Source organism: Panulirus ornatus, chromosome 7 (genome assembly GCF_036320965.1).
Source record: "Panulirus ornatus isolate Po-2019 chromosome 7, ASM3632096v1, whole genome shotgun sequence".
Classification (NCBI taxonomy): Eukaryota; Metazoa; Arthropoda; class Malacostraca; order Decapoda; family Palinuridae; genus Panulirus; species Panulirus ornatus.
Window position 1 is genome coordinate 15,867,492 of NC_092230.1, and position 14,699 is coordinate 15,882,190.

The window sequence follows — 14,699 nt, forward strand, 5'->3', positions numbered from 1 at the left end:
ACTCATGGATCAGTTTAGTGGAGTACAAAAGCAGATTCTTCCAAGAGGAAGACCAGCAAACTTATCGTACAGCTCAGGTGAAGATTGGATCAGTCGTGGATTGGAAGCGAAATATTCAAGTCTGTGCTTAAATGTACTTATGGTACTACTTTCAGCTACTTTGAATGGTAAATCATTCCTTATGTTAACAACCCTGGTGAAGGAACGGTATACTTCGACTCATTCGAGGTCAAGCGTTTGTCCATTACTACCTGTAACATCAGACGAAACTGTCCTTACACAGCTCGGTAGATCAGGTCATCGAAGTTTTACATGAGTTTCTCAAGACAGAGTGTGACGACGGGGTTCGTGTGACCTTCCGGGAGGTGGGCGAGGGTTGGCAAGATCTATGTACCTGGTGAGGCGTATGGGAGAGTGATGACTGAGAGGTAGATGGCATGTACAGAGCATCAGATGAGGAGGAACAGTGTGGCTTAGGAGTGGTAGAGGTTGTGTGGATCAGGTCCACACACACACACACACACACACACACACACACACACACACACACACACACACACACACACACATAATTATGTATTTGTTTATAATGTGTAAGAAATACCTGGAGTTGGAGAGAGATTTGTGTGAGGCAGCGTATGATAGTGTTGATTGAGGGGCTTTGTGGAAGGTGTTAGGAACATACGAGGTGGGAGGAGAGGCCCTGAATGCAAAATTTTGTTTTACCAAGATAGGAGAACGTGTACGCAGTTAGGAAGGGAGGAGGGCGAGTAATTCCCAGTTAATGTAGGTGCGTATCAAGGGTGTGTGATATCACCATGGCTGTTTAAACTGTTCATGGGTTGCTGGGCAATGCATATGAGGGGGTCCTGTAGTGAGGAGCAGTTGCTGTTTGCAGATGACACGGCTTTGGGGACAGACTCGTGAGAGGGGGACACTGCAGAGTTGGTATTAGAGTTTGGAAGAGTGTTGGAAGGCAGGAAGTTGAGAGTTAATGTGACCAAAAGTTACGTAATGAGATGCAGCAGGAGAGCGAGACACAAAGGTTTGTGTGTAAGTTTAGATGGAGAGGAGCTGGAGGACCTGGAGTGCTTTAGGTACGTTATAGTGGATGTTGCAGTGGGTGGCACTAAAGAGGCTGAGGTGAGTCGTAGGATGGGAGAGGAGTCTAAAGCTTCTAGGTGCATTGATGACCGTGTGTGGAAGATGAGGTCAGTGTCTCTTACGAACCTTGCCTATGTACTCCACATCGCTGCCAAACTGGACCCGTTCAGTGCGAATATCTGTGTATAAAAGATGGGTACGTTTGACGCATAGTGGTCGTGATGTTGTTGTACGGATATGAATCGTAGACCCTAAATACAAGGGAAGGGAAGAGGATGGACTTGGTGGAAATAAAATGCATGAGGACTACACTTGGTATGAGGCGAACTGACCGTGTGAGGCATGATAGAGAGGGCCGACCAGGGTGTAGTGAGATGGTTCGGGCATATGGAGGGGATGAGTGAAGAGAGGTTGAGTATGATGATCTATGTGTTAGAGGTGGGTGGTGTAAAGGGCAAAGGAGAGATCGAGAAAGAGATGGAAGAATGGAGTGTAGGAGGCTTGAATAACCAGAAGGGCAAGAGGCAGGCATTGGATGGAGTGAATAAGATCGAGTTGGTATGTGGGGAGTTACGTACTGTGAGCGAGCTGAACCAAGGCAGATGAAGTGGTAAGGATAAACTGTGGGGCTTAGCAGTGGATGGTGGGCTCCAGATTGTGCATGACAGCCACTGAATGGATGTATATAAGTTAGGTCATTGTTCGTTTGTTGCTGATACTGCCTTCCTATGGTGGGAAAGCTAGTTGATTACAATATATTTATTATTTATATTATTATACTTTGTCGCTGTCTCCCGCGTTTGGGGGGTAGCGCAAGGAAACAGACGAAAGAAATGGCCCAACCCCCCCCCCCATACACATGTATATACATACGTCCACACACGCAAATATACATACCTACACAGCTTTCCATGGTTTACCCCAGACGCTTCACATGCCCTGCTTCAATCCACTGACAGCACGTCAACCCCGGTATACCACATCGCTCCAATTCACTCTATTCCTTGCCCTCCTTTCACCCTCCTGCATGCTCAGGCCCCGATCACACAAAATCTTTTTCACTCCATCTTTCCACCTCCAATTTGGTCTCCCTCTTCTCCTTGTTCCCTCCACCTCCGACACATATATCCTCTTGGTCAATCTTTCCTCACTCATCCTCTCCATGTGCCCAAACCACTTCAAAACACCCTCTTCTGCTCTCTCAACCACGCTCTTTTTATTTCCACACATCTCTCTTACCCTTACGTTACTCACTCGATCAAACCACCTCACACCACACATTGTCCTCAAACATCTCATTTCCAGCACATCCATCCTCCTGCGCACAACTCTATCCATAGCCCACGCCTCGCAACCATACAACATTGTTGGAACCACTATTCCTTCAAACATACCCATTTTTGCTTTCCGAGATAATGTTCTCGACTTCCACACATTCTTCAAGGCCCCCAGGATTTTCGCCCCCTCCCCCACCCTATGATCCACTTCCGCTTCCATGGTTCCATCCGCTGCCAGATCCACTCCCAGATATCTAAAACACTTCACTTCCTCCAGTTTTTCTCCATTCAAACTCACCTCCCAATTGACTTGACCCTCAACCCTACTGTACCTAATAACCTTGCTCTTATTCACATTTACTCTTAACTTTCTTCTTCCACACACTTTTCCAAACTCAGTCACCAGCTTCTGCAGTTTCTCACATGAATCAGCCACCAGCGCTGTATCATCAGCGAACAACAACTGACTCACTTCCCAAGCTCTCTCATCCCCAACAGACTTCATACTTGCCCCTCTTTCCAAAACTCTTGCATTTACCTCCCTAACAACCCCATCCATAAACAAATTAAACAACCATGGAGACATCACACACCCCTGCCGCAAACCTACATTCACTGAGAACCAATCACTTTCCTCTCTTCCTACACGTACACATGCCTTACATCCTCGATAAAAACTTTTCACTGCTTCTAACAACTTTCCTCCCACACCATATATTCTTAATACCTTCCACAGAGCATCTCTATCAACTCTATCATATGCCTTCTCCAGATCCATAAATGCTACATGCAAATCCATTTGCTTTTCTAAGTATTTCTCACATACATTCTTCAAAGCAAACACCTGATCCACACATCCTCTACCACTTCTGAAACCACACTGCTCTTCCCCAATCTGATGCTCTGTACATGCCTTCACCCTCTCAATCAATACCCTCCCATATAATTTACCAGGAATACTCAACAAACTTATACCTCTGTAATTTGAGCACTCACTCTTATCCCCTTTGCCTTTGTACAATGGCACTATGCACGCATTCCGCCAATCCTCAGGCACCTCACCATGAGTCATACATACATTAAATAACCTTACCAACCAGTCAACAATACAGTCACCCCCTTTTTTAATAAAGGGGGTGACTGCATTGTTGACTGGTTGGTAAGGTTATATATATATATATATATATATATATATATATATATATATATATATATATATATATATATATATATATATGAAGGTGAAATCGCGCTTCAGTAGTTCATAAGATTCTATTTACATGTAATTTTCTATACGTGTGGCATATGTTTAGTGAGATACTCCACTTCATCAAGTGTCATTATTTGATAAACTTGTATAAATCTCAACATTACAACAGAAGTACCGTCCAGCGTCTACCAACACACACACACACACACACACACACACACACACACTGGCCCGACCCACAGTGACTGTTAAAAGGGAGAGTGAGTGGTTAAGGACGGTTACGCGAACGGAGGTTGTGTGTCAGGGACCACTTCTCTGATGTTTACGTTTTTTGGGTCAGTTTTCTCATAATGATTTGGTTAACGCTAGGATGGACTTTAAAGTTTCCTGGAGACAAATGAAAGTTCTTAGTATTAGCAATAAAGACAGATTCAGTATCGTTACGTGTGGCATAATCAGCTGAAGGGTATAGAATAACTGGGTTGTTAGGGTCTACAGTGTGGTCGTTATCATGACCGTGTTTAGCGATGGCATTTTTGTGGTCATCTGTGCGTACTGTTTGACTATGCCAGTAACATCTCTACGTTACAGTTTTCCCGGTCAGACCAATGTATACTTATCTTCATGCCTTACATTTGACGGAGTAAACACTCCCGATTTTCGAACGACTTGGCCTACTTTGTACTTAAGGTCTTACTGATAATGTTATTGTGTTATTGTGTTTAGTGAAAAAAGGGAATTCACATCAAAGCTAATGAGTGAGTTTATGATCAGGCAAATTGATTTCGATGTCAATCTCTTTTTTTCACTAAAGTCTCCATTGATGAAACCATCAGGTATTTAAGGAGGAAATTACCTGATTTCAGCCTTGCCTTGCCCCTGCCCATAATAACTTTAATTGACTTTGTAAGGCTTCTTTGTTTCCAATGATGTTTTCCAAGATGATGAAGGTAATATTTATAAACAGAAAAATTTGGTCTCGCCATGGGAAACCCTCTTAGTTCTATTCTTAGTAAGTCATTTATGGAAGACTTTAAGACTGAAATGCTAACGTCAGTCAATAACCATCGGAAAGTCTGGTCTAGATACATGGATGATGTGTGGTCATTATGGCCATTTTCCTAAGATGGTGATGTTTTCTTTAATGAATCAAATAACATCCATCCCAAACTCAAATTCAAGATTGACTGGGAAAAAGAAGGCAAACTGCCCCATTCTTGATGTGTTGTTGATAACTTGAAGATCTACAGGAAGCCTACCATCTCTGAGCGATACTATATTCATTATTTTTCCCTACATCATTCTTGTATAAAAAAAATGTCTGTCGTTATGTCTATGTTTTTATGAGCACTACGGATGTGTGATCCCATAGGCCTGGTAGATGAATGTAGTCATATAAGACGTATCTTTAGGCAGTTATTTTATCCCAAGTAGTTTGTGAACAAAGCTTATTGGAAAGCTAAGATGATATTTTGTGCATCTACCAAACAAAAATGTGACAAATAAAATAAGTCTAAATGTTTAGTGTTGCCCTATTCTTCCAACTTAGCTACTAATCTAAGACATGTAATGAAAACAGTGCTTGTAATGTTGCTTTCCAGTAAAATAACACCATCAATAACACCTCAGTGAAAAAAAAAGTAGGCCAAATCACTCAACAAATGGGAGTGTAAACGCCATCAAATGTAAGGCATGTAGAGGTATATCCATTGGCGAGACCGGGAAAACTGTACCGGAGAGATGTTATTGGCACAGTCAAGCAGTACGCACAGATGACCACAAAAATGCCATCGCTAAAAAAAAGAAAAGAAAACAAAAAAGGATTTCCAGCCCCCAGCTCCCTCCCCTTTTAGTCGCCTTCTGCGACATTTCTTTTGTCTTTGTGTCGTTTTAGATGGATGGTTGGTTGGTCATTTGGGTTTTAGGTCTGTCAGCTGTGAGGGTTGATTCATTAAAGCCGTCATAACCTCCATCAGAACAATCTATCAACACCTTCAAGTAAATGTACAAGACCATCCATGCTGTCAGTGCATGTCTACCTCATGTATAAGTGACTTGTGTATAGGCTAATCACCTGCCAACCTCACTCAGGCCTTCGACATCAAGTTACTACGTCGACCTGCAGAAGAATCCTTAACACCTTCTTGAGGCGTTGAACAGAATTGTGAGACCTCATATGTTCGCATCATGTCAGAGAAATAATCATACGAGTATAGAAATATACAGCAGACGCATTAATATTATTCCACCACTTTCCATATCATATAACTACAACCATCATTACACAATTTAAGTAATATATATATATATATATATATATATATATATATATATATATATATATATATATATATATATATATATATATATCTTTCTTTCAAACTATTCGCCATTTCCCGCATTAGCGAGGTAGCGTTAAGAACAGAGGACTAGACCTTTGAGGGAATATCCTCACCTGGCCCAATTCCCTGTTCCTTCTTTTGGAAAATTAAAAAAAACGAGAGGGGAGGATTTCCAGCCCCCGCTCCCTCCCCTTTTAGTCGCCTTCTACGACACGCAGGGAATACGTGGGAAGTATTCTTTCTCCCCTATCCCCAGGGATAATATATATATATATATATACTGCAGAAGCTGGTGACTGAGTTTGGTAAAGTGTGTGGAAGAAGAAAGTTGAGAGTAAATGTGAATAAGAGCAAGGTTATTAGGTACAGTAGGAGTGAGGGTCAAGTCAATTGGGAGGTGAGTTTGAATGGAGAAAAACTGGAGGAAGTGAAGTGTTTTAGATATCTGGGAGTGGATCTGTCAGCGGATGGAACCATGGAAGCGGAAGTGGATCATAGGGTGGGGGAGGGGGCGAAAATTTTGGGAGCCTTGAAAAATGTGTGGAAGTCGAGAACATCATCTCGGAAAGCAAAAATGGGTATGTTTGAGGGAATAGTGGTTCCAACAATGTTGTATGGTTGCGAGGCGTGGGCTATGGATAGATATGTGCGCAGGAGGATGGATGTGCTGGAAATGAGATGTTTGAGGACAATGTGTGGTGTGAGGTGGTTTGATCGAGTAAGTAACGTAAGGGTGAGAGAGATGTGTGGAAATAAAAAGAGCGTGGTTGAGAGAGCAGAAGAGGGTGTTTTGAAATGGTTTGGGCACATGGAGAGAATGAGTGAGGAGAGATTGACCAAGAGGATATATGTGTCGGAGGTGGAGGGAACGAGGAGAAGAGGGAGACCAAATTGGAGGTAGGGCAAGAAATAGAGTGAATTGGAGTCATGTGGTATACAGGGTTGACGTGATGTCAGTGGATTGAAGCAAGGCATGTGAAGCGTCCTGGGGTAAACCATGGAAAGCTGTGTAGGTATGTATATTTGCGTGTGTGGACGAGTGTATGTACATGTTATGGGGGGGGGGGGGGTTGGCCATTTCTTTCGTCTGTTTCCTTGCGCTACCTCGCAAACGCGGGAGACAGCGACAAAGTATAAAAAAAAAAAAAAAAAAAAAAAAAAAAAAAAAATATATATATAATATATATTATATATATATATATATATATTATATATATATATATATATATATATATATATTATTGCGCAGTTGATTTGAATTTCCATGGGTGTCGTCCCTAGTGGTACCAGAACTATGTAACAGCTTCAGTATTGTCAAGTTATGGTAATTCGGCGGTGGGAACCAAGTAAGGAGACAGTGCACGGAAATTAGTACTTGCATAGCAAGCCTACATCAACATATGTGGCCTTTTATGGATCACCTACGTCAACATATGTGGCCTTTTATGGATTACCTACGTCAACATATGTGGCCTTTTATAGATCACCTACGTCAACATATGTGGCCTTTTATGGATTACCTACGTCAACATATGTGGCCTTTTATGGATCACCTACGTCAACATATGTGGCCTTTTATATATCACCTACGTCAACATATGTGGCATTTTATGGATCACCTACGTCAACATATGTGGCCTTTTATGGATTACCTACGTCAACATATGTGGCCTTTTATAGATCACCTACGTCAACATATGTGGCCTTTTATATATCACCTACGTCAACATATGTGGCATTTTATGGATCACCTACGTCAACATATGTGGCCTTTTATGGATCACCTACATCAACATATGTGGCCTTTTATGGATCATCTACGCCAACATATGTGGCCTTTTATAGATCACCTACGTCAACATATGTGGCCTTTTATAGATCACCTACGTCAACACATGTGGCCTTTTAGGGATCACCTACGTCAACATATGTGGCCTTTTATGGATCACCTACGTCAACATATGTGGCCTTTTATGGATCACCTACATCAGCACATGTGGCCTTTCATGGATCACCTACGTCAACATATGTGGCCTTTTATGGATGCACCTACATCAACACATGTGGCCTTTTATGGATCACCTACATCAACATATGTGGCCTTTTATGGATCACTTACATCAACACTATGTGGCCTTTTATGGATCACCTACATCAACATATGTGGCCTTTTATGGAACGCCTGGATCAACACATTACTTACAAGGAACACCTGTGTCAACACATGACTCGTATGAGGACCACATCAACACAGGTGGGATGACAGGAAGTGCACATGTGATTTTCACTATTCCTTTTTCCCTTACTACCCGGAGATGACACAACATTTTTGTGGTTTAAATCTCAGGTATCAGCTGACCTTCTTATCCCCAGAGCTTAGTCAAAGACGTCTTACGTAAAGCACTCATCTTAATGGCCTGTAGTATCAGTGGACTAAGATGCAATACGAATAAACTCACAGGGCATGTGAACCCCACCCAACGCGTCCCCCAGCTCCAGCGTATAATCCACATTGCCGTCATTATAGCAGGAGATACACGAACAATTACTTCAATGACTACTGTAATTAGTTGTCTTTGGCGGTAGCGTTCCGGGAAGGTCTGGCGCGCTCCCGGCTGGCCTCATCTGGCCTCCAACCCACTCTGTTTACTTCCTCCTCCTCCTCCTCCTGCACCAGCAGCAGCTCGATCGGTCCTTCATTACCCCGCTAAATTCTAGGAGATATACATATATATCCGTTTTCTATCTGAGGGTAAATGGCGGAAAATTAGCATGGCAACAAAATTCGAGATGTTGGTAGCTGGAACGCATAGAATTTGTGACACTGGTGCAACACTGGTGTACGATCGTGCGTCAGTGGTAAGGAAAAATGGAAATACTTTTAATTGAAACTAGAAACGGTTAACTGCCGCAGCTGCGCCACGTCGAGAAATAAACATGGTTTTAAAATATTCGAATAACAGATCACCGTGCGCCTGCACCCACCCATAACTCTCCCATTATACGTGTAGAACACGGGTATGGCGCTACACTACCCATGTATCAGGCTACATATCAAGAGAGGCTATTGCACTTCCTTCACTCGTTCTCATCTCCATCAACCACTTGTGTAAACGATCCTCAATAGAACTCTATATACAGCAAGAGACCCCACGCAGGCGATGGGTAGAGAGCATTCAACATCCCAGAGTGGCAGAATACGATCATTTTCCTCCGTACGTCCAGTGAGGTGAGGTGAGGTACCGGGCAAGGTTATGTACACCTTCAAGATGCACGGCGAACAACACGTTGGCCAAGCGTCGAGGTAAGAGAACATTGTATGGGTAGCGGCTAGGCTGCGTACGAGCGTTACTGCCTTGTCCAAGTTAATGTCTCTGGCGTCTGACTCCTTTCATATTAGGTAGTGAGAAGATACGGGAACAATAGACCAAAACGTAACTGGAGGTCAGCAGTTGTCCTTGAAGTAACGAATACGTAATGACACAGAGAACTTGGATGACCAGGTGGCGGAAAATGAGTGTTGTGCTCCTACGTGAGGCAACGTACAGGAGGAGGGAGAGCCAACGCCTCTTTAGATTGTGTTGCCCGAGTACATACGATGCTGGCGGACGTAGAGGCAAGTCCGCTTACAGTCTTGGCTGGCTCTTCCGTGCAAGTGTCGTACTTGATTCGTTGTTGTGCTCATTCATGCCATCCGGAGGATCGAGAGTTACGTAACGCACGGTTGTTATTGTTGTTATTGTTATTATTGTTGTTGTTGTTGAGGAGCAAAAGTTCTGCTTTTGTCTCAAGTTCTTCATCAGTGTCTCATGTATATATGACCCTTGTTCATGGGGGAGATAATGACCCCTGAGCACGACTTTGTGATCCTGGGGCATGATGGCCTGGCGTTTTGGACCCGACTCTTCAAGGGTCAGGTCAAGGAACGTCAGGTCATTCTTTAGTGCTCAAGGGAGGGATTAAAGTATTGTGTTAGTTGTTATTTACAGACCTTTATCCGTTTTCTTATGTAAGGCAAGTGTCACCCCGCAGGTACATGTCTTGCTATGTAAGTTGTCTCCTCCCCCACACTTCACCACCCCCTCCCTCCACCACCGTTATGACCCTGTCCTCCCCGCCCCGAACTCTTCCAACAGTCTTCCCCCGCCCCCCTGCCCCGCCCCCATCCCCATGCCCCGCCCCCGCCCCCTTGCCCCGCCCCCACCCCGACCAGACATAACTCGGCTCCGCTGGACATCAATTATTTAAGCGTCTATCGCGCGTCCCTTCGATCAGGGCCACACCTGGCCGCCTAGTCTCGCACACTGTGTGGAGGGCCACACAATCCCTCTGGCCACACCGTACACAGTGGTTGATAGTGAAAGCCACACAATCTGGCCACATCAGGCTCTGTGGTTAGGGGACACACTCTCGCGTGGGCCACACCATACGCTGGTGGAGGGCCACATATACTCCACTGGCCACCATAAACTGTTGTGGCGGAAGGTCTCTCAGTCTCCCTCTGGCCACGCCATACACTGTGGTACAGGGCCACACATTCTGGCCATACCATTCGCTATGTTGGAGGGCCGAACACTCTCCCTCTGGCCACTCACTCCATAAACCGTGATGGAGGGTCGCATTCTCTCTCTCTCTCTCTCTCTCTCTCTCTCTCTCTCTCTCTCTCTCTCTCTCTCTCTCTCTCTCTCTCTCTCTCTCTCTCTCTCTCTCTGGCTATCCCATACACTATGGTGGAGGGTCACGCACTGGCCACACCATACGCTGTGGTAAAGGGCCACACACTGGCCACACGCAGTGGTGAATGGCCATAGTACTTACAGTGAAGGGCCACACATTGGCCACATCACACACTGTGTTGGAGGGCCACACCACGCAGTAGTGAATGGCCACACTACACACTGTGGTGGAGGGCCACACCACGCAGTGGTGAATGGCCACACTACACACTGTGAAGGGCCACACAGTGGCCACATCACACTGTGGTGGAGGGCCACACACTGGTCACATCACACACTGTGGTGGAGGGTCACACACTGGTCACATCACACACTGTAGTGGAGGGCCACACACACTGGTCACATCACACACAATGGTGAGGGGGCCACACACACTGGCCACACGATGTGCCACACGCCAGCCTTCATGAGACGCCACATCGTCTCTCTTTCTGTGTGTAGTAATAACATCATATCGTGTCGTATATCCTTAGTATGACCATGATAAAAACGTGTATGACACATATAATAATAGAAGCCACCTGCATAGTTGACCAAAATTAAAGAACCCACATAAAGGACCCACATACTCCCGCCCTCCCCTCCTCATCTGGTGTGTCGATGCCTTGCTACTTGATACTTCACCTCAACGGACCAGAACAACGGGGGGCCAACGGGATAGTAAAACGGCGTCATTAGCTTCACCGTTAATACAATTATATCCTGTTTCTCCCCCTTCCCCGTCCCCCTTCCCCGTTTCCCCCCTTCCCTCCCCAGAAATGTTCGTGAGAATTTTCGAATCGGTTTTTTTTTAGAAGCTTTGAAATACGTGGAGCCCAGCGCAGCCGGGCACCAGCGGAGAATATCTAGGTAAAATAAAGCTTTCTTATCTGGTCTGTCATGTGTGGGGGAGGAGTGGAGGAGGTACAGAGGGGAAATTAATGTGATACGATAACCAAACGTGAGAATAATTATGGATATGTTTATTTACTGGTGTTCACAGCGTTGCACGTTAACCTGGGGTGAGTTACTGTGTGGTCCTGACGTATGCGTGTGAGTTACTGTGTGGTCCTGACGTATGCGTGTGAGTTACTGTGTGGTCCTGACGTATGCGTGTGAGTTACTGTGTGGTCCTGACGTATGCGTGTGAGTTACTGTGTGGTCCTGACGTATGCGTGTGAGTTACTGTGTGGTCCTGACGTATGCGTGTGAGTTACTGTGTGGTCCTGACGTATGCGTGTGAGTTACTGTGTGGTCCTGACGTATGCGTGTGAGTTACTGTGTGGTCCTGACGTATGCGTGTGAGTTACTGTGTGGTCCTGACGTATGCGTGTGAGTTACTGTGTGGTCCTGACGTATGCGTGTGAGTTACTGTGTGGTCCTGACGTATGCGTGTGAGTTACTGTGTGGTCCTGACGTATGCGTGTGAGTTACTGTGTGGTCCTGACGTATGCGTGTGAGTTACTGTGTGGTCCTGACGTATGCGTGTGAGTTACTGTGTGGTCCTGACGTATGCGTGTGAGTTACTGTGTGGTCCTGACGTATGCGTGTGAGTTACTGTGTGGTCCTGACGTATGCGTGTGAGTTACTGTGTGGTCCTGACGTACGCGTGGAGGCTGGATAAATAAATAGTTATTTAAAGACGATATGAAACTATTTTTTTGTCTCGTTTTGTGGGAAGAAAGGAAATTGTGGGTCATGTAGATACGTTAAAGATTAAAGTAATTCATCCAAACTGTAATTTTTTTTTCTTTTTAATAGTTTTACCGAAGATTAACGAACTTAGCGGGAAAAAAAACGGATAATTCCCGTTTTCTAGAAATATATATATATTTTTAATACATCAGGAGAGGTTTTCTAAATCAGTTGGTCCCCTCCTTCACGCACGACCATTCTTGATATATTTCATCATTATATAACCACAAGGAGCCCCTGCAGCTTCGAGGCTGCGCGACATCCAGTAGCAGGGAAATGATGGACGCTTTTGGAGTGAAAAAGTTTCCCTCCGTAATTGAACAATTTTTCCTCCATACATGATGATGCAGCCGACCCGAAGGTGATATATTATCCTGGCCTAACCTCATGCCCGGTAACGACTATATATATATATATATATATATATATATATATATATATATATATATATATATATATATATATATATATATATATGCGCACACAAATTTAGTGCAAATGAACACTCATTTTGTGGAACACATAATGCCCTCCATCAACAAGGATTCGAACCCCGTACTATTTGTGTGGTAGCTGGGTGGTTAGTCACCTAGTTACCACAAAAATGGTACGGAGTTCGAATCGTTGCTGTTTGCGGGTATCATGTGATATATATATATATATATATATATATATATATATATATATATATATATATATATATATACATTATCCCTTGGGATAGGGGAGAAAGAATACTTCCCACGTATTCCCTGCGTGTCGTAGAAGGCGACTAAAAGGGGAGGGAGCGGGGGGCTGGAAATCTTCCCCTCTCGTTTTTTTTTTTTTTTAATTTTCCAAAACAAGGAACAGAGAAGGGGGCCAGGTGAGGATATTCCCTCCAAGGCCCAGTCCTCTGTTCTTAACGCTACCTCGCTAACGCGGGAAATGGCGAATAGTTTGAAAGAAAAAGAAAGAAATATATATATATATATATATATATATATATATATATATATATATATATATATATATATATATATATATATATATATATATATATATTATTATTATTTTGCTTTGTCGCTGTCTCCCGCGTTTGCGAGGTAGCGCAAGGAAACAGACGAAAGAAATGGCCCAACCCACCCCCATACACGAAGTGTATACATACACGTCCACACACGCAAATATACATACCTATACATCTCAATGTACACATATATATACACATACATATATACCCATGCACACAATTCACACTGCCTTTATTCATTCCCATCGCCACCTCGCCACACATGGAATACCATCCCCCTTCCCCCTCATGTGTGCGAGGTAGCACTAGGAAAAGACAACAAAGGCCCCATTCGTTCACACTCAGTCTCTAGCTGTCATGCAAAATAATGCCCGAAACTACAGCTCCCTTTCCACATCCAGGCCCCACACAACTTTCCATGGTTTACCCCAGACACTTCACATGCCCTGATTCAATCCACTGACAGCACGTCAACCCCGGTATACCATATCGATCCAATTCACTCTATTCCTTGCCCGCCTTTCACCCTCCTGCATGTTCATGCCCCGATCACACAAAATCTTTTTCACTCCATCTTTCCACCTCCAATTTGGTCTCCCACTTCTCCTCGTTCCCTCCACCTCCGACACATATATCCTCTTGGTCAATCTTTCCTCACTCATTCTCTCCATGTGCCCAAACCATTTCAAAACACACTCTTCTGCTCTCTCAACCACGCTCTTTTTATTTCCACACATCTCTCTTACCCTTACATTACTTACTCGATCAAACCACCTCACACCACACATTGTCCTCAAACATCTCATTTCCAGCACATCCATCCTCCTGCGCACCACTCTATCCATAGCCCACGCCTCGCAACCATACAACATTGTTGGGACCACTATTCTTTCAAACATACCCATTTTTGCTTTCCGAGATAATGTTTTCGACTTCCACACATTCTTCAACGCTCCCAGGATTTTCGCCCCCTCCCCCACCCTATGATTCACTTCCGCTTCCATGGTTCCATCCGCTGCCAGATCCACTCCCAGATATCTAAAACACTTTACTTCCTCTAGTTTTTCTCCATTCAAACTTACCTCCCAATTGACTTGACCCTCAACCCTACTGTACCTAATAACCTTGCTCTTATTCACATTTACTCTTAACTTTCTTCTTTCACTCACTTTACCAATCTCAGACACCAGCTTCTGCAGTTTCTCACATGAATCAGCTACCAGCGTTGTGTCATCAGCGAACAACAACTGACTCACTTCCCAAGCTCTCTCATCCACAACAGACTTCATACTTGCCCCTCTTTCCAAAACTCTTGCATTCACCTCCCTAACAACCCCATCCATA